The sequence below is a fragment of the Heloderma suspectum genome, chromosome 3 (assembly GCF_057233095.1).
Source record: "Heloderma suspectum isolate Gila_16-S chromosome 3, 16-S_ref, whole genome shotgun sequence".
Classification (NCBI taxonomy): Eukaryota; Metazoa; Chordata; class Lepidosauria; order Squamata; family Helodermatidae; genus Heloderma; species Heloderma suspectum.
In genome coordinates, this window is record NC_139460.1 from 18,383,935 (window position 1) to 18,409,976 (window position 26,042).

The following is a 26,042-nucleotide window of genomic DNA, read 5'->3' on the forward strand; positions in this document are numbered from 1 at the left end:
GCGCCCATGGTCGCCGCCTTTTACGTACACGCGTTTTGTTTTGTTTTTCCACTCAGCCATGATAGGCTACGTAAACATTTACGTAGCCTATCACGGCTGACTGCAGGGATGCAAACGGCAGCGGCTATGGCTGCCGCCATTTGCGTCCCGGCAGGACAGGAGGATTCGTGGCCAGAGGGACGGGGCGCCTCCACCCCAGCCAGAATTTCGGAGGGGAGGGATGGGGTACCTCCCCTCCCAGACAGAATTTTGGGGGGAGGGACTGAGCGCCTGCCCCCCACCGCGAATCAAGCTTCGGGTTCAGGTAAAGGACTTTCGTACATCCCTAGCTCACACAGTGCTGCGAGCAGGGGCGGGCAGTGGTGACGGCTCAGCAAGCACCCGAGGAAGCTGGGCACTGGTGACTCTTTTCATCCCCAGTTGTGGGGATGGGAGGAACTGAGAGGTTGGTGGATCAACTGAATCCACATCCTCTGTTCTCCCTCAACCCCCAAATGCCCACTTCCTCCCTCCCAAGGTTGCAACAAAAACTTGGGAAAGGGGGAGGGCGCACTACTGTGGAGCTTTCTATGGCAGCGGGGGGGGGTAGGAAATGTGAAGAGAGATTCTCTCCTCCGCCAAGTTTGTAGCTTTGTCCACAGCCTTGAAGAGGTTCCATCCTATGGACACTCAGACAGTGTCAAGGGGCCATAGGATTGCTCTCTGAATAAATGTGATCTGAGAATTTGAGAGAGTAAACTATTCAGAACCTGTAAAACACTAGGGCTGTGCACCACTTCAGCCCAAGGCCCGAAGCCTGAGTCAAAGTGGGCTGCTTCAGGTCACCTTGTGCCCCTTCCGAGGTGAAGCAGAGGGGGCACAAAGTGACCCACAGTGGGTCGGAGCTTCGCCCCCCCAGCCCAGCCCACCTGACCCAGCCTGCCTGGCGCCTCCAGGTCCTTACTTGAGCCACCTTTTCCACTGCTGCCACTCACCACCACTGCTGCCTTCTCCATTGCCAGTGCTGCTGCCTCTGCTGCCTTCTCTGCTGCCACCGCCTCCAGCTTGTCAGGCCTGGACACTAGACTCTTCTTGCAGGGAGTTGCCATTTTTAAAATGACATCTTCCTGGAACTTCCAGGAGGTTGTCATTTTAAAAATGGCGACTCCCTGTAAGAAGACGAGTCACTGCATGTCCAGGCCTCAGGAGCTGGCGGCAGCGAAGGTGATGCGGTGGCGGGCAGCAATGGAGAAGGCGGCAGCAAGGAGAACACGGTGGTGGTGGAGAAGGTGGTGGTGCAGTGGTGGTGTGCAGTGGAGATGGTAATGGCTGCGGCAGAGGAGGAGAAGGTGACCCAGGTAAAGAACTGCGAGGGGGTGAGCGGGGGGGGTGAGGGAGTGACCCGAAGTGGGGTTCGCCATCTGAATCCCGCTTTGGGTTTGGGGCTGGGTTGGGTTGGGGCCCCCGCATCTGCCCAAGCTGAATCGGGCCTGCATCAGAAGCCGCAAAGGGTTCCGAGGCAGGCCCTGCACAACCCTACAAAACACTATCTACTTCCTATGTATACAAGCAGGGCCACTACAAATGTCATGGGTGGAAGGGCAGTGGGGGCTCCAAAGAAGCATGTCCTCTTGAGGCCAACTTGCTCCCTGGCCTCCCCACACCCTCAGAAATGTTAAGCCAGATGGAGCTTTATTCGGGACAGAAAAAACAAAAGAAACAAAACAAACCAGGAATGGGCCCTGGTGCCAGGAGCTGAAAGTAATCACTTTCTATTTTGTCTGAGCTTGGAGATTGGAGAATTAACACTCTCCCAAAGCTCCTTGCTTGGCAATCTCCACCTAAACTGATTATTTTCTTAAAAGCAAATTTGTTTCTTGGCTGGTTCTCCTTGTCTCCAGTGCTGCCGCCTGCCTTCCCCCTCCACTGTCAATGGACCTGCAACTCAATAACAGTAGAACTTGCCAGCTTCCAAATAAAGTCTGTGTTCATGCATGATACAGATAGATGTGTCCACCTAACTGTGGACTCTCAATGTGCAGAAGAGCTGACATAGGTGCACCAAGGTTTGCTCGAGATTCCTATAACCTTCGGGACAGCACTAAGAATGCATTGGACCTTGTTGTTTGCGAAGTGAATTTCCCCTCCTGTGCCTTATCATCAGAGCCAGTTCCAGATTTGATGAGTCCCTCAGCAAGGTGCCCTTTGGAGGCCTCATTTCTGAACCAGTGGTTTTCCACGATGGTACTGAGCTGGTGGTGGCAATGGTGCACCACACTAATACTCTACTCAGCCCCCAGTGAGGGTCTAGGTAGGGATGTGAGAGAAATCTGCAACAGAACCAAATGAGTTCAGATTTTTATGGGAGTGCATGAAACTAGGGATGTACGAAAGTGCCTTACCTTTCGCGGATTATGTTGATGGTGGGGGGGAGGTGTTCCATCCCTCCCCCCGGAATCCTCGACAGGGGGGGAGGCGATACGTTCCTCCCCCCCGGAATCCTCGATGGCTGGCTGTGCTTCACGGCAGTTCCGTGGAGCAGCTGGCCAGGCCCAGCCCAGCCCAGAGCCGTCCACAGCCGGATTTCCGGCCACGGAGGGCTCTGGGGGGGAAAAAAGCGTATGCAAATAGCGGCGGCTACGGCCACCGCCATTTGCATTCCTTATTTTTGACTGTCTGAATCTATGTAAATATTTATGTAGACTTTGACGTAAATCTTTACGTAGGCTAAAACAGCGAATCAAAAAGGGACACAAATAGCGCCCACTAAGCTATTTGCGTTCCCCTTTATTTTCGCCGTCATAGTCTACGTAAATATTTACGTACACTAAGACAGCCAAAAATAAGGAACGCAAATGGCGGCGGCCATAGCTGCCGCCATTTGAGTATGCAGTTGTTGTTGTTTTTTAACCCACCCAGCCATGATAGGCTACGTAAAGATTTATGTAAGGATGGACGAAAGTCCGTTACCTGGTCCCGCAGCTGTGTTCGGTGGGGGGGGGAGGCGCTCCATTTCTCCCCCCGAAATTCAGGCTGGGGAGAGGCGCCCCATCCCTCACCGCCGAAATTCAGGCCGGGGGGAAGCACCCCATCTCCCCGGCAGTGAAATAAAAAACTATTTTTTTAAAAAAAAAACACTTGATAGGCTACGTAACGATTTACATAGCCCATCACGGCTAGATTTTCAAAGTCAGCCGTGATAGGCTACGTAAATCTTTACATAACCTATTATGGCTGACTTTGGAAAAAAAAAAAGCGTGTACGCAAATGGCGGCACCCATGGGCACCACCATTTGCGTTCCTTATTTGGGCAGGGGTAGTCTATGTAAAGATTTACGTAGACTATGGCAAAAATAAGAGCAACACTATTAAGGGCAACTGCCCTTATAAAATAAGGGCAACTGCCCTTATAAAAGCGTTGCCCTTATTTTCGCCGTAGTCTATGAAAATCTTTACGTAGACTACCCCTGCCCAAATAAGGAACGCAAATGGAGGTGCCCATGGGCGCCGCCATTTGCGTACGCACTCTTCCCCCCCCCCCAAAGTCAGCCGTGATAGGCTACATGAAGATTTACGTAGCCTATCACGGCTGACTTTGAAAATCTAGCCGTGATAGGCTACGTAAATCGTTATGTAGCCTATCACGTGGTTTTGTTTTTTTTTTACTTTAAGGGGAAATGGTGGTAGTGGCACCCAGTTGGAAGACCGGCCGCCGCCCCCAACGCCGCCGAAACGCCGCCGGGACCCGCCGCCGAGAGGGACATTCGAAGGAGGTAAGTCCCATCCCGGGGGGGGGGCGGAGAATTTCACCACCAATTTCGGGGGGCCCGAATGCGTTGGCATTCGGCCTCCTGGAGATTCGTGGAGAAATTCTCCGCCATCCCTAGATTTATGTAGCCTATCACGTCGGGTTTTTTTTTCTTAAAACCTAGCCATGATAGGCTACGTAAATCTTTACATAGCCTATCATTTATTTTTTTTTGCAAGACTGGAAATGGCGGCGGTGGCAGCCGGTCGGAAGACCAGCCGCCACCGCTGCTGCTGTCGGAGCCGCCACCGGAACCGCCGCCACCCAGAAGATCCACCCCAGGTAAGTCTCATCCCGGGGGGGATCCGCAGGGGGGTGGGGGGTGGCAGGCCATTCTGCCATGGAGTTCGGGGTCCAAATGCACTGGCATTCGGCCTCACCAAGATCCATGGCGGAATTCTCTGCCATTCCTACATGAAACCCACTTACTGTTCCAGTTGGTGCGTCTACAGTGGGGGGGAGGAGATCCATCCCTCCCCCTGGAATCCTGCCCAGCTGGCTCCACTCTTTGGCAAGTCCACGGAGCCACCGCCTGGTCCCGGCAGCAGCCGGACTTCCATCCGCTGCCGGGCTGAGGATGCAAATGGCATCCGGCGTAGGGGACGTCATTGGCGTCCCTGCTCTTTGCTGTGATAAATGTTTACATAGCCTATCACGGCAAAAAGCAGGGATGCAAATGGCATCCCCTACGCTGGATGCAATTTGTGGCCGCAGGCCGGGGCAGCAGATGGACGGCAGCAGGAGATGGACCCGGACTGGCTGGCAGCAGGTAGCGTCCGTCCAGGGAGGATTTTGGTGGGGAGATTTGCTAAAGTATAAAAATGTACATTTGGGGGGATTTGTGCATTTTTGCATGTGTGAATTTGCGCACATTTGGAAACAATAAAAAATCTGATCCTGTTGATGGGCAGATGACAGAAGAAAAGGCACCTGACAATTCACAAAACATAGGCGGAATGGATTTTACACAATGGTTTTTACACCTGTGTCTAGGAGCCACCATTTTGATTTCCCACAATGCTCTGAAGTGACACTACATCAGGCCTAGGGATGTGCAAGCCCACCCCCGTCTGAGTTCCCCAGTGCCTGCCCAGCCCCTGCCGCCGCTTGCCGGTCCCCAGACTGTGTTCGAGCCCCTCCTGTGCTCGGTGAGCAGCTTGCACTTACCCTGGTGGCCTCATTGAGCTCTGCGGTCACCATTTTTTGAAAAATAAAATGGCTACCGCAAAATGCACATCTCTGTGTATGCGCAAAAATGTGTATTTTTGCAAATTGAGCATTTCCCCACATACGCAAATATGTGCATACACAAAAAATGTAGATTTCCACATATGTGAATATGTGCATTTGCCAAATGAGCATTGTCATGCATACGCAAATATGCACATATTTGCGATCATCATTTTATTTCTCAAAAAAAGGCAACTGCAAAGCTTGACAATGCTGCCAGGGTGAATGCAGGGCATTTGCAGGGCATGGGCAGGGGGAAAATGGGGGCAGGGGCTAAGCAAGCAGGGCTCAGGTGTGTGGGCAGGGGTGGTTCCTCCGGATTCCTGGATGGAATTGAGCACCCACGCCATCCCTAATCAGGGTCATACTGGGACATTAAAATGGCATTCTGGCACAGGAAAATTATTGTTTAAAGGGGTGCAGGGCACAGGTCCCTGTGGTCTGCCCAAGGATGACAAGGGCCAATGACAGGCCTGCCTATCTTTATGTCTCTGATCAGTCAGAATTGGTGGTGGATGCTTATTCAGATAAAATTTATCAGTGAGGTTTTTTAGGACTGTCAAGAAAGTTTAAAAAATAACTAAGCATATTTAAACAGTACATTGTTTTCAGGTGATGCCCATACACTTCACAGCAGGTACCGCCTTATGTTAGACATGGCATTCCCTCCCATCTGAAACAGAAGGAGGGATGCTTCTTCTGAAGGTGATGAACACCTAATGTTTGAACGTACTTGTATTAAATACAGTTACATTTAAAAACAACAACACAAAAAAAACAAAACTAAGAGAAATTAACCTGCTGCCCAATTAACTGTAAGCAGAATATTCCCTGATGTGGTGTCCTCCAGTTGTTTTGGGCTACAATCCTCATCAGCCCCAGCTAACTTAGTCAATCTTCAGGAATGATGGGAGTTGTAGCCCAAAACATCTGGAGAGCCCCAGGTGTGGGGGAAGGCTGATCTAACAAATGAAACAACACAATGTTGCAATTATCAGAATGTGCATTTGACTTTCCGATTCAAATGCAAAAAGCGAATATTGATCCTGTTTGAAATTTAGCCACCGCCACCACCACCACATCCACCCCAGGTAAGCTTCGTCCAGGCGGGGATTCCACCTGTCCTGGCCAGTGCATTTGGCCCCCCGAAACCCGTGGCGGAACGGCCTCCCACCCCCCGCCCCCCCGCCGAATCCCCGCCAGGACGAAGCTTACCTGGGGTGGATGTAGTGGAGGCGGCGGTGGCGGCAACAGCGGCAGCTGGTCTCTCAGCCAGCTGCTGTGGACTCAAATGGCAGCCACCACACCATTTGCATAGCTTCCTTTGCCGTGATAGGCTCCGTAAATATTTATGTAGCCTATCATGGCAAGCAAAAAACAAAACAAAAAAACCACGTACGCAAATGGCGGCGGCTATGGCGGCTGCCATTTGTATTCTCTCTTTTTTTTTGCTGTTTTAGCCTACGTAAATATTTACATAAGCTATTGCGGCAAAAAAAAGGGGAACGCAAATAGCGTAGTGGGAGCTATTTGTGTTCCTTTTTTCCAGCTGCAATAGCTTACGTAAATATTTACATAGGCTAAAACAGTGAAAAAAAGGGAACACAAATGGTGGCTGCCATAGCAGCCGCCATTTGCATACGTGGGGTTTTTTTTCCCCGGAAGGCTGCTCAGCAGCTGGATGTCCGATTGACCACTTGTGTGCTTGACCCTTGCCCTTCATGGCTTATCCAATCAAACAAGGAGGGGTTGTCCGGCTGGGTCTAGGAGGTTGTAAATTCCTCCTTGAGAGAGGGAGTGGTGCCTGCCACTTTAAAAGAGGCAGTAATTAGACCACTCCTGAAAAAGGCTAACCTGGACCCAGAGGATGTTAACAATTATAGGCCAGTGGCCAACATCCCCTTCCTGGGCAAGTTGCTTGAGCGGGTGGTTGTAGGACAGCTCCAGGCACTGTTGAATGAAATGGATTATCTAGATCCGTTTCACTCAGGCTTCAGGCCTGGTTTTGGATAGGGGTGCACGAAAGCCACTTACCTGGTCTCGTAGCTTGCTTCGCAGTGGGGGGGAGGTGCTTCGCTGCTCCCCCCGAAGTTCAGGCCGGGGGGGAGGCTTCCCGCCTCGCCTGGCCGAAATTCAGGCCGGGGAGGAGGCGCCTTGCCTCGCCCGGCCGCTAAATAAAAAGTAAAAAAAAACAAAAAACGCCCCCGTGATAGGCTACGTGACGATTAATGTAGCCTATCACGGCTAGATCTGGAAAGTCAGCCATGATAAGCTACGTTAATCATCACGTAGCCTATCACGGGTGACTTAAAAAAAAAAAAAAAAGTGCGTACGCAAATGGCGGCCCCCATAGGGAGCCGCCATTCGCGTTCCTTATTTGGTCGCTGTAGTCTACGTAAATCTTTACGTAAACGTAAATTTAGTCTATGTAAAGCTTTTCAAAGGCAGTTATACGCTGCCTTTGAAAACGGTCCGGAAACTTCAGCTGGTCCAAAATAGGGCAGCAAGATTGTTAACAGGGACTGGCCTGCGAGCTCATATTACGCCAGTACTTTTCCAGCTGAATTGGCTGCCAGTCCATTTCTGGGCCCAATTCAAAGTGCTGGTGTTAACATTCAAAGCCCTTAATTGCTTGGGGCCAGGTTACCTGAAGGATCGCCTCCTTCGATATGTGCCTGCCCGGACCTTAAGATCATCATCAGCGGCCCTTCTCCGTGAGCCCCTGCCAAAGGAAGTGAGGCGGGTGGCTACTAGGAGGAGGGCTTTTTCTGCTGTGGCACCCCGGCTCTGGAATGAGCTCCCTAGTGAGGTTCGCCGGGCGCCTACATTGTATTCCTTTCAGCGCCAGGTGAAGACCTTTTTATTTTCCCAGGCATTTTAGCATTTTAGCTTTCTAAATTTTTATCTTTGTTGTTTTAAATCTGTATTTTAAACTCCTGCACTGCTGCTAGGTTTTATTGTGGTTGTATTGTTATATTGTGGTTTTAATATTTTATATATTTTAAATTGTTTTATTGTGTGTTGTTTGGTTTTAATTTTTGTGAACCACCCAGAGAGCTTCGGCTATTGGGTGGTATAGAAATAAATAAATAAATAAATGTCTGGCTGTGGGCGGCCCTGGCTGGCGGCTCCGCGGAATGTCCGCGGAGAAGAGCCGGCGAGATTAGGATTTCAGGGGGAAGTGCGGAGCTCCTCCCCCCACCGTAAATCACCCCATTGAAAAGAGAAGTGACTTTCATATATCCCTAAAGTGGATGACTGCAGAATTTTGCTCATGGTGAAGGGGAACCCTTTTTTCATCATCTAGCCAGGTCAAGAATGCTCTTGCGGAGGTAGGCATATCATTGTCAACATCTACAGTCAAGAGACAGCTTTATGAATGTAAATACAGAGGCTTCACAACAAGGTGCAAACCACTGGTAACGCTCAAGAACCGAAAGGCCAGATTAGCCTTTGCCAGCAAACACCTAAGAAAGCCTGCCCAGTTCTGGAATAAGATTCTTTGGACTGATGAAACCAATATTAACTTGTACCAGAATGATGGGAAGAGAAAAGTATGAAGAAGGAAAGGAACATTTCATGATCCAAATCATACCACATCATCTGTCAAACATGGTGGAGGCAGTGTTATGTCATGGGCATGTATGGCTGCCAATGGAACCGGGTCACTGGTGTTTATTGATGACCTGACTGATGATAAAAGCAGCAGGATGATTTCTGAAGTGTATAGGGCTATACTTTCTGCTCAGATTCAGCCGAATGCTGCCAAACTGATAGGACGCTGATTCATATTGCAGATGGATGATGACCCAAAACATACAGCAAAAGCTCCCCAAGAGTTTCTCCAGGCAAAGAAGTGGGATGTTCTTCAATGGCCTAGTCAGTCACCTGATCTCAACCCAATAGAGCCTGCTTTTCACTTACTGAAGACAAGACTGAAGGTAGAAAGACCCACCAATAAGGGAGCTGCAGTCAAGGCCTGGCAAAGCATCTCGAGGGACGACACTCAGCATTTGGTCATGTCCATGGGTTCCAGACTTCAGGCAGTCATTGACTGCAAAGGATTTTCATCCAGGTGTTAAAGGCAATCCTTAAGTTTGAAATGACATTGGTTTGTTCATTACTTATGAGCCACCAACGATGGGTGTGTGTGTATGCCACTGGCTGTTCTTCCTGAATGGTTTGTGCCCCACTTTTGTCCAACCCCTTGAATTACAGCTGAAAGTCCTGACTTTCCTCCCATCTGGGTGTATTTGCTTTCAACTTCAATGTGGTGGTGTACGGAGGCCAACTGCCAAAACAGTTATCCTTGTTCCAATATTTCTGGCCCTGACTGTATATGTTGGGTTTTCATTAGAATTGTGCCAAATTTTCTGAGGGTTTTTTTCCCCCATTTCATTTTTGATGATTCACCGGGGGAAGGGAGAAAAGGAATTGCACCCAAAAATTGAGGGAAGGGGTAAGAATTTCAGAGAAATTTCTAGTGTGGATGGCTCCAGTGTTTACCTTGCTGTAAGGAGGTGGATGATGGCTTTGTGTGCATTCTTTACTTTACAGTTCTTTCCTGTTCTTTCCTTGCAGCTGAAAAAGCCCTAGAGGCTTAACCAGGACTTCCTCCCTTGGGACTTTCCAGTGCTGCTGCCTGATGAGTGCCTGAAAGCTGAGAGAGGCATTTTTGGTTTGGTTTTAACAAGGAGAAGGAGAAGGAGAAGGAGAAGGAGAAGAAGAAGTCCTCACTTAACAGGCAGACTCACCAGAAAGTCCCAACCAAGGAAGGAAGTCCTGGTTCAGTCCTCTAGGGCAGGAGTCCCCAACCTTTTTGGACCTGTGGGCACATTTGGGGATTTCAGAACCTGCTGTGGGCACTATGACAAAATGGCCCCCATGGAGGATGTGGCTAGTCACATAATGGTTTCCATGGGGGCATGGCTAGTCAAAGGTGGTCTAAAGGGGTTGGAGGGGCAGAAATAGCACAGCTAGAGGCTGGGAGGGAGGGGGAAATAGCAACTCAAAGGGGTAGAGAGGACAGAAATAGCACAGCTAGAGGCTGGGAGGGAAGGGGAAATAACAAGGCAAAGAGGAAAGGGGAAAGATCAAGGCTGGAGGATAGAAAGGGAAAGAAAGTACATTGCCCTAACATTGATTTTATATATATTTTTTTTTTTTAAAATGAAGGGGGCAGGGAGTGAAGAATTACATCACCACCATAGGAAGTCCCCATGGGTGCTATGACAGCCATGGACACCATGTTGGGGACCCCTGCTCGGGGGGGGGGGGTTCCAGGAAGCTCAAGAGAGGCTGCCATGACTGAACAGGAAAAAAATAAATAAAGAGCACACATATCCCTTAGCCACCTCCTTACACTAACGTAAGCACTGCAGTCCTGCATAGGGATGGGTGAACAGCCCACCATCCATGCCACGCACTGCTCACCAGACCCCTGCCGGCCGCTCAACCCTGCTCACTGCATGCATTTATGCCTGAGGTGTTATGTGAATGGGCCTCTTTACAGCAGCCATTTATGCAAAATCGGCTTCCATGGAAAAGGCCAAGCTGCCAGTTTGCATAGAATGGCGACTCAATGGAGCAGTGGGGCCCACCCACCTCTCAGCGGGTGCTGAGACAGGTAAGCACAGCGGGCTGCAGACTCCCATCCGGGGGGCTGAGCTGGCAGTGATCTGCTGAGCTGAAGCCCCCAACTGGACTCTGCTGCCATCCCTAGTCCTGCAGCCTGAAAGTTTTCTCTGAAATTCTCAAAATCCCAATGAAAGAGGCAGAAAAATGACTGTCTCCTTTACAGAGAAATAGAGAGGCTGTGAATAGGGATGCACGGACTGTGTAATATCCACTCTCTCTGTGTTTTGTGGATTGCCAGGCCCCTTTCATTCCATCGTCTGCCCACAGACGGATGCGAATATTATTATTATTTTTTTAGTCATGTGGAAAAATATGGAAATAATTACATAAATATTTACATAAGTATTTACATAATTTACCTCAGTTGGAGGAAAATTCTGAGAGTGCCTTGGACTGCAAGAAGATCAAACCAGACCATCCTCCAGGAAATAAAGCCAGACTGCTCACTTGAGGGAATTATATTAAAGACAAAACTGAAGAACTTTGGCCACATAATAAGAAGACAGGATACCCTGAAGAAGATGCTGATGCTAGGGAAAGTGGAAGGCAAAAGGAAGAGGGGCCGACCAAGGGCAAGATGGATGGATGATATTCTGGAGGTGATGGACTTGACCTTGGAGGAGCTGGGCTGGTGACAGCCGACAGAAAGCTCTGGTGTGGGCTGGTCCATGAAGTCATGAAGAGTCAGAAGCAACTGAATGAATAAACAACAACCTCAGTATATAACATTTAGTGTATTGTCCCCCATTCCATTCAATGTTTCCTCAGCAGAAGCTGACATATTTTTCTACGGATTTATATGCGTAAATTTCGGGAAAGTGAAAAAATCATCCGAAAGTTCACAGACTCTGTACGGCCTGAAGGGGGCGCTCCACAGTAGATTCTTCAGGTCAGATTCTTAGAAATCTGAGCTCATTTTAATCCATCTCAAATTTCTCCAGCATCCCTACCTGTGAAAGAGCAGGTGGGGTTTCAACACAGTACTAGTTTTCATTTTTCCATCCTCCCAGACAAAAACAAAGTTTTCATATTAAGTATATTTACATTTTAAAAAGCAACAACAAACAAAACTAAAACAAATTACTTGCTGCCCAATTAACAGCAGGCATACCTTCCCTGATGTGGTGCCCTCCAGATGTTTTGGGCTACAATTCCTATCAGCCCTAACTAACTTAACCAGTCTTCAGAAGTGATGGGAGTTGAAGCACAAAATGTCTGTAGGGCCCCAGGTGCAGGGAGGGTTGATGTAACAGATGAAACAACAGAATTATCTGTTGCAATTACCAGTGTGTGTATTTGACTTTCTGATTCAAATTTGTTAAAAAGCAAGAATAAAGTCACTTGCTTTTCTCATCTCTCTCTCTCTCTCTCTGTCATGCACACACATGCACATTCACAAGCACAAGCACAAACCCTTCTCTTGCGTTTTCTGTGTCCTGAGATTTGCCAATTCTGTCCTTATTAACAATTTACTTTTCTTTGGCCACTAATCTTGGGGCTCTGGCTAGGAGGCACAGCTGGAAAAATAACCTCCCTCTTTAGGGCTCAACCTGTTTCTAATCTGCTGCTGTTGCAAGAAAGTCCCCCCTGAGGGATTGCTTTACTTCCTATTGCTTTCCCTCCCTTACTATAAACTGGGCTGATTTTTAATCTCTCTTGGTCCTGATTTCCCCTTGCCTCCCATCTTTTATTTGTCTAAGATGCCTGCCAGTACTTTTCACACTTCATCATGTCTCCAGTAATACTGGCTCTGGATCCATGCCAGAGACTGCAGCTCAACAAAATGCATTGCAAGGTGGTTCTCCCCGCCCAGCCCCCACAACTCCCCACCACACTGTCCACAGCTGTCACCTTTTCTCAAATGTTGGTGCCGCATGTTACCAGACAATGGCTGGGGAGCCTGAAGATTTCGGCCTTCCATCCGACAGTTCTTGGCAACAGACTTGTCATTGTCTTTAATTAGCAATCCAAAGGGATAATGGGAAGGTCATATGGCTATTGTTCCCTTCACCACATTCATACTGGGTGATGAAAAGTCACTTTATTTGGTTGATTTCACTGAAGGCTTGCATGAGCACATACTTTCTGATTAGGCCTAAATAGTACTATGTGTTCGGTAGATGGTGAGAGCTAATGTGATCAAGTGCACTGGTTTTCCGTCTTTCAACCTTCACAGTATACTTTCAAAGAATCAGAAAAATTTTGAGTTGGAGGTCATCTAAGAACATCAGAAGAGCGCTGCTGGATCAGACCAAGGGTCCATCTAGTCCAGCATTCGATTCACACAGTGGCCAACCAGCTGCCCACCAGGAACCCACAAGCAGGGCATGAGCGCAACAGCACCCTCCCACCCATGTTCCCCAGCAAGTGGTGTATAGGCTCACTGCCTCTGGTACTGGAGGTAGCACATAGCCATCAAGACTAGTAGCCATCAATAGCCTTTTCCTCCAGGAATTTGTCTAACCCCCTTTTAAAGCCATCCAAAGTGGTGGCCATCACTACATCCTGTGGTAGTGAATTCCATGGCTTAACTCTGTGCTGTGTGAAGAAGTACTTCCTTTTATCTGTCCTGAATCTCCCACCAATCAGCGTCATAGGATGACCCCGGCTTCTAGTATTTTGAGAGAGGGAGAAAAATCTCTCCCTATCCACATTCTCCACACCATGCATATTTTTTGTAGAACTCTATCATGTCTCCCCTTACCCCCTGCTCGTTTAGTCTAGCCCCCTGCTCAATTCAGGATCTACAATATATGATGCAACCAAGGATGGGCGAACCACTGATGTTTCAGATCGCTAGGATTCTCCGAACATTGTCTCACCACTCAACTCTTGCCCAGTTCCCATTCACAGTTGCAATTGCTGCACATGTTGAGTGAATGGGAAAGTTGCTCAAACTGAGTAGCGATTGAATGGGAGATTTGTGCAAATCTCACCAAATCTCACCATAGACTAAACTGGGGCTGATTCAGTTTACTGAGGAAATTTTTGCAAATTAGGAAATTTGCACAAATCAAAGTGGGAATTGGGAATGGGATGAACGGGAGCACATGTTCGACTGTTCGTGAATATTTTCAGCAGACACGTGCTCAAACTCAACTTCAGAGCTTCGAACAGGGCATGCTTACATGTGTTGTGAGCAAAATCGAAGTTCTCATAAATCTCTAGTTGCAACTTCACCATCTCTAACACATACCCATCCAGCCTCTGCTTAAATACCTACAGTGAAGAAGTGCCCACTTTTTTCCAAGCCAGCCCAGTCCACTCTTGAACAGCTCATACCATTAGGATGTTTCCCCTAACATTTAGCCAAAATCCACTTCTTCAAAAAATGCAATTTTGACCAGTTGTTTCTAGTCCTGCCTCTTGAAGCAACAGAAAACAAAATCTGATTGTGTGCACACAACACCTTTCACATGTTTAAAGTAACTCTTTGGATTCTGACTGCTGATTTCCTCAGGAGTGAAACATTTATTTCAAGGACCCTGCCAACAGTGTTTTCATGCAGGTTCCTCTAACGTTTCCTTTATTAGCTGTGAGAGACAGGTTGCTGGAGGCCGTTCTCTAGCAATTCCTTGGCACAGCCATTCCCATGTATTCGAAGTTGTCTTGTATTCCCAGGCAACACTTGGCGTATATCTTTTGACAGTCTGCTTGTGTTGTTCTGCCACGTCTTAGAAGTTCCACTATGTTAGTCATGAGGAGCACATGGAGAATACTAGTGTAATCCGAAGGAGGGAACAGTGACTGATGATCAGGATGGTACGTCCAAGGGGGTCCCTGAGCAATTAAAAAATGCTTGCCCTCTGGCATAATCAGGTTGCACCTGAAGAAAACAAATGGCCACTCATCTCTGTTTTCCCCAAGCCCTAGGGATGTCACCTCTGGCAGGTTTGATTTAGCACTGTCTGGGGCTGGTGGGGGTGAGCTTCTTCAGAGACTGGGAATAATCTGAGTCATCTGTTTAAAAATGAGTGCAAAGAGGAAGATTCCAATAAGATCCCTGGAGGATCCTTTTGGCATACCATTAGTCACAGGTTTAGATGCCTTAGTTTTTTCACGTCTCTCCCAGTCCCCGACCCAAGTCCATTTTCTTAACCTTCGTTCCTCAGCTCAAGTAGATGGGGCATGTGGGTTTCATTTATGACCAAAGCATACATTCAGGTTGAAAGGATCCTACTGGTGTGATTTATTGAAACTCAGGTTTTTGAATGGGATGATAATCAGAGCTCAGCCTTGGACAAGGGTTCCCCATAGACATGTCGGCATCCATGGATAGCCTTTGTGGACCCTAAGAGAAGTTCTTCCAAGACTTTTTGTTTCTTTGCCAACTCTGCTGGAAACACAGAATGATGGTCTAGATGGACCTTTGGATCTTTGGCAAGTGCCCATGTTAACATCAGTTGTCTGTGTTGCCTGGTGTATTCTAATTCATTGGCTCTTCTCCTTTCTTTGCCATCCTTACCCGGGACAGTATTCCTCTTTTCCCCTTCTGCTCTTCAAGTTGGAGCAGCTGCACATGGGGATCTGGAGTAAAAGTAGAAGTAGCCGTGGCACCCCTTCATCCTGCTGTTAGAATTAACGTATGACTATGGTGTGCTTATCATCATCATCAGGGCTGGCCCAAAGCATTTTGCTGTCCAAGGTAAAGGAAAAAAATTATGGGCCCCATTGCATATACAGAAGCTGATCAGAGGGGAATTGGAATCTTATTTCAATAGTAGGGTAGATGACTGTGTCCTCCACCAGACCTGAGATATTACCAAGTGACCTTAGGGAGGTGCAGGTCAGGCCACATGGCACTTGGAATGTGCAAATCAGTAAAACTCAGACTTGCTGAAGTTCTCCGAATTCCAACTTGAAGCTCATTCTGACTTGGCTCCATGTCAGATTGCGAGCATTATTTTTCTCTTTTCTTATGAAAATACGTGCATATTTTCATGGGTATTTTCATGGGTGTTTTCATGGGAATTTTCTTGGGTATTTTCCCAAATGGATGCATGAATTGTGTTCAACCTTGAAATACACGAAGTCTTCTTCCATTGATTAAAGCATATTTGTGCCCATTTTCCAAAAGTACACATTTGTTCCATGCAAATTCTCCAAATGTATGCATGCTGTTGAAAGCGTTTATTTTTGGGTCCATGAATCACATTGGAAGCTTGGGAGTATACGGACTTCAACCGCCGATTGTGACCCAGTCTGTATTCAGTCCAGAAGGTGTGAACTGGGTAAATCCTGATCAAAAATGAATTGAAACACATTTCTCATACATATCTACACAGCACACACCATCCTGCCTCCTAACAGCCCACTGCTACCACCCACCATCTGCTGTATCAGGTGGCCATCTCACTCTGCCTAACAGTAGGACCAGTGATTAAGGTGGTTGCAGGAGTCTGAGGAGGGGGTGGAGTCCAACAGACTCTCCCTGATTCGACATCCTGGACCCCATTCGCTGAGCCATGGGTCACTAACGTACCTGGCCGTCAAGCGCCCCAGAGCTCGGTGAGTGGCTGATAGTGGCACCAAGCACTCATCCTGCCTCTGCTGGCTGTCAAGGAAGCCCTTGACAACTGCCAGGGGCAGGCGCCCAAGCACTCTAGCCCTGTCCTCCTTGGGAGGAGGAGAAGACTAGAGTAGGGATGTCGTGAGTGCAGTTCGGGGTTCAGGAATGCATTGAGCAACCCCCGCCCGTGACCCCTGAATTGCACCCACTGAGATGCTGTCCTTGTTTGCCCCCCACTCGTGCTTGCTCGTGCTCCCCAGTACTCACTGCGAACCTTTTCGGTGAGTGCTGCCATTTTCGTGCCTTTGATTTCTGCGCAAAACAGGAAGTTTAAAAAATGTGCATATTCAAATGTGTGCATTTTGGAGCAGGGAAAGCTAAATATGTGAAATATTAGAGGTATGATCCCTCTAATATTGTGATTCAGCTTTCCCAGCTCCAAACTGTACATATTTGAATATGTGCATTTTTTAAACTTCCTGTTTTATGCAGAAATCACAGGCGCAAAAATGGCGGTGCTCACCAAACGGGTTCACAGTGAGCACTGGGGATTCATCGAACTCGTGGGTGGCTCGAGCACAGGTTCAAGGGGATGCGAGCAGGGCACTGCTTTGATGAATGCCTGGAGAACCCAAATTAGGGTGAGTTCCTGCATTGAGCAGGGGGTTGGACTCGATGGTCTTGTAGGCCCCTTCAAACCCTACTATTCTACAATTCTATGATATCCTTTTCATCCATACCAAAAAGGATGTGTGTCATTTAGACTCCAAGCAAACTTAATTCCCTCAAAGGGAAGGTAGAACTTGCAGGACTTAAAATGGATTTTTTAATGAAGCACCCACCAGACATGCCTTATTGGCTTCCTGCTACAACCTGGTTGCCAATAATCTCTATGTTATTCCCTTCTAACCATTTCATGACTTCCCCTTCCCTTTCTCCCCACAAACCAAGTAAGAAGCCGCCAATGACTAAATTGAAAGAAGGAAAGGAAATAGAAAGAATCAAATTACTTTGGGAAGGGAGGGATGTTGAGGGAATCCAGTTCGGGGGTGCTGGTCAATGAGCTTTCATTGGTTAGCCCTCCCAGACTCCGTTCGATCTTCCAATACCCGGCCCAACTCAGCCTGTAGTGAATCATGCCAGCCAGCAGATTTTGATGTTTTAACATTTGCATAAACGATGGCTGCAATGTGCGAAATTTGCATAATTTATAGAAATCATATAGAATCATAGAATCATAGACTAGTAGGGTTGGAAGGGGCCTACAAGACCATCAAGTCTAACCCCCTCCTCAGTGCAGGAATCCAAGTCAGAGCATCCCCGACAGATGGCTGTCCAGCCTAGTCTTGAATAGGGATGTACGAAAGTCACTTACCTTTCCACGGATTATGTTGATGGTGGGGGGGAGGCGTTCCATCCCTCCCCCCAGAATCCTCAATGGGGGGGAGGTGATCCATTCCTCCCCCCCGGAATCCTCCATGGCCGGCTGCGCTCCACGGAAGCTCCGTGGAGCAGCTGGCCAGGCCCAGGCCAGAGCTGTCTGCAGCTGGATTTCCAGCCACAGAGGGCTCTGGGTAAAAAAACAAACAAACCGCGTACGCAAATGGCGGTGGCTATGGCCGCTGCCATTTGCGTTCCTTATTTTGGGCTGCCTTAATCTACGTAAATATTTACGTAGACTATGACGGCAAAAATAAAGGGGAATGCAAATAGCGTAGCGGGCACTATTTGCATCCCTTTTTGATTCACCGTTTTAGCCTACGTAAATATTTACACAGGCTAAAACGGCGAATCAAAAAGGGATGCAAATAGCGCCCACTACGCTATTTGCATTCCCCTTTATTTTCGCCGTCATAGTCTACGTAAATATTTAAGTAGACTAAGACGGCCAAAAATAAGGAATGCAAATGGTGGCGGCCATAGCCGCCGCCATTTGCGTATGCGTTTTTTCTTTTTTTTTACCCAGACATGATAGGCTACATAAATCTTTACGTAGCCTATCACATCTTGTAAAAACAAAAACAAACAAAAAACTGACAAGACTGTAAATGGTGGCGGTGGCAGCCAGTCGGAAGACCAGCCACTGCCCGTAACATCTGCCCCACATAAGTCTCATCCTGGGGGGGATCCGCAGGGGGGTGGGGGTGGCAGGCCGTTCCGCCATGGAGTTCGGGGGGCCGAATGCACTGGCATTCGGCCTCACCGAGATCCATGGCGGAATTCTCTGACATCCCTAGTCTTGAATGCCTCCAGTGTGGGAGAGCCCACCACCTCCCTAGGCAGTTGGTTCCATTGTTGTTTTGCTCTGGACATAAATTACTGGCACAATTTGTGCAGATTTGTGCAATTTGCAGCCATAATTTGTGCAGATCTCTATTTGCACAAATTATACCCAAGGACAACCGTCCCCCCCCCAAAAAAAAATGTGTAAAAAGTCCCTAGAATTTGGGGAGTCCAGATGGCTTGGCTCACAAAAGCAAGTTGAGCTAAGTGCCCCTGGAAGTCCAGTCAGACCTCAACGGGTTGTATTTCCCAGTGACAGACATCCCTAATGTAATCTGGGTATGCTATTTTGGCTCCATAGATGTTGCAAGGGGTTTTATTCTTGGCTTCATATTGGAGCATTGTCTAATCTAGGGATGTACGAAAGTTCTGCCACGGATCTCGGGGAGGCCGAATGCCAGTGCACTCGGCCCGCCGAAATCGGTGGCGGAATGGCCCCCCGCCCCCCCCGGGACGGGACTTACCTTAGGCGGATCTTCCTGGCTGCGACGGCTCCGGCGGCAGCTCCAGCAGCGGTGCAGCAGCGGCGGCTGCAGTGGCCGGTCTTCCGACCGGCTGCTGCCGCCGCCATTTCCAGGTAATTAAAAAAAAAAACATGATAGGCTACGTAAAGATTTACGTAGCCTATCACGGCTAGATTTTAAAAAACACCATGATAGGCTACGTAAATGTTTATGTAGCCTATCACAGCTGATTAAAAACAACAACAACCGCGCGTATGCGCGTAGATGCTACGCTATTTGCGTTCCCCTTATTTTCGCCGTCTTAGTCTACTTAAATGTTTACGTAGACTAAGATGTGCCAAAATAAGGAACGCAAATGGCAGCGCCCATGGGAGCCGCCATTTGCATACGCGCGTTTCTGTTTTTTTTTAAATCAGCCATGATAGGCTATGTAAACATTTACGTAGCCTATCATGGCTGACTGCAGAGACACAAACGGTGGCGGCTACGGCCGCCATCATTTGCATCCCTGCTAGCCAGCGGCCGGATGTCCGGCTGCTGGCGGAGGCAGCCGGCGGCTCCGCAGAATCCCTGTGGAGCGGAGCTGGCCAGCCAGGATTCCGGGGGGGGGGGAGGAATGGAGCACCTCCCCCCCCAGCCAGGATTCCGGGGGGAGGGAAGGAACACCTCCCGCCCAGCATCAGCATAATCCACGGAAAGGTAAGTACCTTTCCTACATCCCTAGTAGTTGGCAGTTATACCTTTAAAAGGAAAATGTAAGATGGTATAGATGCTCTTTCATTTGGGTTTCTTTAAGCAGAGGCTAGATGCCTATCTATCAGGGATTCTGAAGTAGTAGATTTCCTGGATCAGAAAGGGGTTGGACTAGACGACCTTTGAGGTACCTCCAACTGTAATTTCCCATATAGGGATGGATTTAACAGTCCGTTTCTGGCCTGTGTCATTTTCATGTATTCTAACTCATAATTCTATTCTATCCCATTCAGTCTGTGATTTCCCTTTTAAGTACACACACACACACACAAATCCAATGTAATATATATGTTTAAACACATTATCTCTAAGTGCACATCTCTAAACACAATTTCTCTCAAAACCCCACATTTTAAAATGTGTTTTGATCTGTTTTTGAGATGAAAACTGTATCAGAACATTTGGGAAGCATGAAACCTGGAGAATAACGAAGTTCTGATCCATAACAGAATTTGGAAAGATTGAATTCCTTTATCATCAATGGTTGGAATCTAGGCACACATATGGTTCTCCACTAGGTCTCCAGTAGCTCATACATTCAAGTGGGTTTACTGCAGTAGGAAGAAAAAAACCATAGTTCTCTAGAGCAAAAATCTCTCCTTTAAAATGCTGGCTAAGCTAGCTGTACTGAGACAGTCAGATTTACCTCAGGGAGCACAATAGAAACTCATCATGAGCTTGATTCATCTCAGGACTATACTTCATTGTTGTTAGATTTCTCAGCAGAAGGAAGCCCTGGCCAAGAGGAAGGGACAGCTGCAATAAAGCATCTACAGACAGTTCTTTACTATGTTGGACTAAGACCGAAGAGCAGAATTATAAAGAATATTAAGTATTGGACTCAGTCCAGTGCTGTGCTTGTGTCCAATAAGTGTTGAGGCTCATGTTAGTGGACATGTAGAAAATGTTGTTTTGAGAAATACTACATAACATGTTGTGGATTTTATTTAAAGAAGAAGAGAAGGGTGAGGACATGGGAGAAACCCCTTCCCGAACCTCTGGATCAGGACCCTGAACCCTCATTCTCAGATGATCCTGGACCCTTCTCCTCAGAAGAGGCTCCTGACTTAACTGTTCAGGGAAAGGATTCAATTGCAGAAACATGTAATGAGGTTTCCACATCTTCAAAACCCAGTCCTTTGAGGAGACCTCGGTGTCCATGAGGTTTCCACATCCTCAAAACCCAGTTCTTTGAGGAGTCCTCAGTGTCCAGAGAAGGTCTCATTGGAGCCCTCAGGCTCTGATGACTCCAGCCATGAAAGCACCATGATGTCACAGCCATCCCCATGTCACTGCATCCTGAGGCTACTAAAATGGACCATGCCCTTTTAAGAAGAAAAAAAAAAAAGTTAGTGTGGCAGTAAGGCTAACTTGCCTAAAGGAAGCTAAACCCTTACTTAAGGCTCAGTGTTTATCTGCTGCTTCTTGGAGCAACATACAGACAGACATGTCTGACTTCCAGCTCCAGGGCCACTTTGAGTTCTCTGTAGTGCTGTCCTATTCCCATTCCTGCTTCCCTGGTGAACCCAACATGCCAAAAACCTTGATAAAATCCTGTTCCATCATGCAACCCCTGTAACGCAGGCCTCACTAGTACCCAGTAATGCTAAATCTTTGCAAAATAGAACAATGGACAGCCATCTGTCAGGGATGCTTTGACTTAGATTCCTGCATTAAGCAGGGGGTTGGACTCAATGGTCTTATAGGCCCCTTCCAACTCTACAATTCTATGATTCTAATGAGCCACTACCTGTCAGCACAGATAATGATGGTCTAGATGGACCAATTGTATGACTCCAGATAATACATCTTTGTAGGCCCCTATGCTTTATAATGCATGGGCCTTGTTGTCCCACCTCTAGTTAAAGTAATGGGGCTAGACATCTCTGTGAGACCCTGGAGAGATACTGCCAGTCATAGGAGAAAACGTGTAAACATGGTGTCCTTCCCTAACTTGATGCCCTCCAGATGTTTCTGACTTCAACTCCCTTTAATCCAGGTCACCATGGCCAATGGCCAGGAATGATGGGAGTTGTAGTCAAACAACAACTGGAGGGCACAAAGTTGGGGAAGACAAATCTTTCCTCTTCAGATGCATCCCCAGTGAAGCTGATGTCTGGATGCTCCAGCCACCAGCCAGGTGAGAGATGCTGCCATCTGTGCAGCCTCTTCCCCAATGGAAGAAGAGGGAAAGGAACTGTGGCTCAGCTGTGGGATGGTTCTCCTACACCAAATCCTCCCCAGTGGGGGAAGGAAGGCACAGCACAGTTGAGCCCACAGGGGAGGGGGCTTGCACAGGACTGGGATGGAATGAGCTTGGCAGTGGAAAATCAAGAACCTCGATGAGGTCAAGCTTCACCAATTATCCCAGCCCTCCTTAACACATGGGGAGGGTCAAACATGCATGTCTTTAGAACATAACCATTGCTTGGCCAGGATTGGAGAGGGGGCAAGTGATGCTGAAGTAGCAAGAACTGCAGCTTACTGGCAAGCCTTTCAATGTTGCATCAGTGTAATGGGTTGAACCCACAGAAAAGTGTCCACATTATACTGTCTGAATAACACCCTGGCTGCAAGGACTTGTTGACTGTATAAACACACAGCAAGTTGAGGTTAAAAAAAAACACACACTGTTGTGTAGGGATGGATGAAAGAACAATGTCTGGGGTCGCCAAGATACTCCAAGCATCATCTTGCCTCTCATCTCATGCTTGATTCCTGTTCACATTTGTTACCACTGCACACTCTGCATGGACAGGAAACTCGCCCAAACTAAGCAGCAATCGAAAGGGAGATTTGCACAAATTTCCCCAAATTTGTGCAGGTTTCCTCCATAGGCTATAGCAAGGCTGATGCAATCTACTGGGGAAATTTGCGCAAATTAGGAAATGCCAATTGAACTAGGAATCAAGAAGGAGATGAATGCCAGCATGTGTTCCACAATTTACGAATATTATGGGCAGACATGTGCATACACTCATGCTCACATTCGTATCTTCAAATGGGGCATGCTGACATGTTTTGCGCGCAAAGGCAAAATTCTCCTACATCCCCACTCCAGAGTTTGAACAGTTCCTACTTCATCGTATTTATACATGACTATATATTGGAAGCACAGTTTCTGACCAAAGTTTTAGGGCTTTCATATTGTGACTCCCTCTTGTCTAGTCTAGTCTAGTCTAGTGTAGTCTGTGTGCATACGTTTCTCTTTTCAAGACTTAGCAAGACATATTTTGATTAACTGAACAGTTCCCAAAGCAGCTGGGAGCCAGGTGGCTAGATCCAGTTGCTTCGGATGCTGAATTCTGGGTAATTAGTTTATTTTTAATCTTCTAATTCTGTGGGAGTAAACTTTAGTGTGTTAATTGGAGAGGTTTAGAGCACAGGCATCTTGACTAATATGTGATTAACAGACATTGTTTATTGGTGAAGCTGACTTTTTCAGGCCAAGAATCTGGCCGGGGGGGGGGGGATCAGAGTTGGGACTCATTGCAAATTTCCCTATGGCTTATAGGGCCAGGAAGGGCTTTTATGTTATGTTTTAGCTTTCTCACTGGGATCCGAAGGGGTGGGGGAGTTGCTTTTTTTGTTTTTTAAAGGGCTGGTCGTATTCCTGGGTAAGGGCTAACTAGGGAATGGGGATTTTTATACAGTAGAAAAAGCATTAATGGCTGAGGGGGACTGCATGGAAATTGCATTAACCGTATGATTCTTTTACCAGGTCTCACGGCCAGGCAGAAAAGACTGCACATCATTAGTTTACACTGCACACAATTGCAGAAACCATTTTTGTTGTTTGTAATTTAACATATGTCCAATGGTAAACAAATCAGTATTTTTTTGTTTGTTTGGTTAATTACAAGTTTTCCAAACTAATGCAATATTATTGTCAAGCTAGCTAGGTATTCTTTTTTTCTTTTCTTTTTTCCAGAATTAATCAGAGAGTTATGTCCTCCATGCTTGGCTTACTTTTGCTCTCTTCTCTCTTTAATCTATCAATCAATCTAGAAGAGGGGAGAGGGCAAAATATGGCTCATGGATCACTTGGGACTCCCAAATTAATTTGGGATAGGCTGTGGCAGCTTCTTGCAACCTCTACAATTGGAGTGATGGTTGTTTGTATCATGTTCATGCACTCCTTTCAAAAACTCCATGGATTACCTTTTCAACAATGCTAGATCCCTATAGGAAGAATTGTGCACTTGAAGAACTTTGGAAGGGGCCCTTTGAAAAGAAAGAGCACCACTTCATATCTGATATGACAAACAGAGCATGGCAGAGTTTAATCACCTGATTAACCTGTCTCCTTACTCCCACGGCACCACCCATCTCTACAAATGTGTTATGATAAAAAAGAAATATGCCATGGTCAAGTGCTTGAAGGTTTTTTTTTAAAGACAACATGTCATTCAATAAAGTTTTCAAACTCGCTTCCAGTTAGGTACGTGTGTGTGTCAGCATGTATGTAGTTTAAATCCCCCAATTTTCCTACCACCACCAATTTGTAAAGTGATACAGAGGTGGAGGGAATATATATATACACACACACACACACTTTTTTTTAATAACTCAATGGTAGAACTGCAGATGTCCATTGCTGGGAAATCTGGTTCTTGATTTATGCAATAGTGTTCTGTGGCACGTACAACTCTATATGCATTTGCAAGCTGAGCTGTGGGCTTTACCCCAAACTCTGGAAACTTTTTGTACAATTTTTTGCAAGTTCTTCCATTTGCACAGATTTCTGAGCAAATTACAGATGGATTTATACAAATTTGGCTGTAGTTCGCACGAATTGCTCTGAAATTCATACAAATTGCAGAAGCTGTGGGGAAAATGTGCAAACTGCCCAGAAAATCCACAAATTGGCCTGACTCACTGCAGACTGAGTCAGGCGCTGCTGCAGGAACTGGAATGATGGGGGGGGGCAACCTAGGAATACTCATCGAACTCCATCCCCAAAAAGGATTTCTCTCACATCCCTAGATGGAACTTAAGCCCTGGATTCAGAAGGTCCTCTATTTGCATGTTTTAATCTCAGGTTCTTTCTCTCCCAAATATGATGAACATTGCAAGTTTGGGAAAATAATCAAAAAATGAAATCACTTCAATTAAATAGCTACAGCTATTCCCAATATAGGGCCATCACACCTGCTTGTCATGTATCTGTTAGAGGTGAAGAGCCTGTGAGGAAAAAAAAAGTGTCAGTCCTCATTCAGCACCACAAGCGTGGTTGAATAGAGAGGGAAACAAAACCAGACTTTTAAGAGTTAAGCACTCACACCCCTTGGCCTGGATGGATGAATCTGTCCAGTTTGATTTCTCCCACATTCAAAATGCTTAACATGTTTAAAACTCAAGATCAGTTTGCCCTCAATATGAAGAACTTAGCTCGATAAGACTTAACTTGATAAGAATTTCCCAAAATTCTTATCAATGATTTTGATACATTCTTATCAAAATGGAACTGAAAGTAAAGTCTCACCCACTATGTGAAATATCTATGCTGCTGGGGTCACATTTAGATAGGCATAATGTAGCTTCCTATGGTCTTGGCATGCTGCTACTCTGACATTGCCAAGGGGCAGGTTTGTCCCCTCCACACCATCGGGAGGAGTGGAGACACTTTGGGAATGTGCACAGAGTCCCAGTGCTGGGATGCTCAACCAATCAGCAGGTAGGGCTTGCATTGCTTTAGAAGCCCTGCTCTTTCATTGGCCTTGTCACCTTCTGTTCAGCTAACAACCCATGTCCCACGTCCTACAGGGTGGGACTAGCTAGTCAGCCCTTTGGGGAGCTGAGTAGGAATTTTGTAGTGCATATGGATTGGACAGTGGATGCTAGGGATGGCACAGGTGCCCAATTCAGTCTGGGAATCTGGCGGAATTGCTCCTGCCCGCACCACCTAGAGCCGCTCGCCGAACCCCTGCCCCTGCTTGCCCCCTGTCCGCACTCAGCAAAGGGCCTGCACTCACCCCAGCAGCCTTGTTGAGTTTCACAGTCACCATTTCCCGAGAAATAAAATGGTGATCGCAAAATGCGCAAATTTGCACACACATGGAAATGTGCATTTTGCAAATGTGTATATTTGTGTATGCATGAAAATGCACATTTTACGAAAAATGCACATTTTTGTACATACAGTAATGTTTGCCTTTGCAAGAATGCACATTTCACACATGAGAAGATGCACATTCACAAAAATGCACATTTTTGCACATACAAAAACATGTGCATTTTTGCGATTGCCATTTCATTTTTTTTTTTTAGAAATGGTGACCGTGGAGCTTGACGAGGTGGCCAGGGTGAGCGTAGGCTGCTCGCTGAGAGTGGGAGAGGCTCGGGCACAGTCCAGGGACGGGCAAGTGGAGGCAGGGGC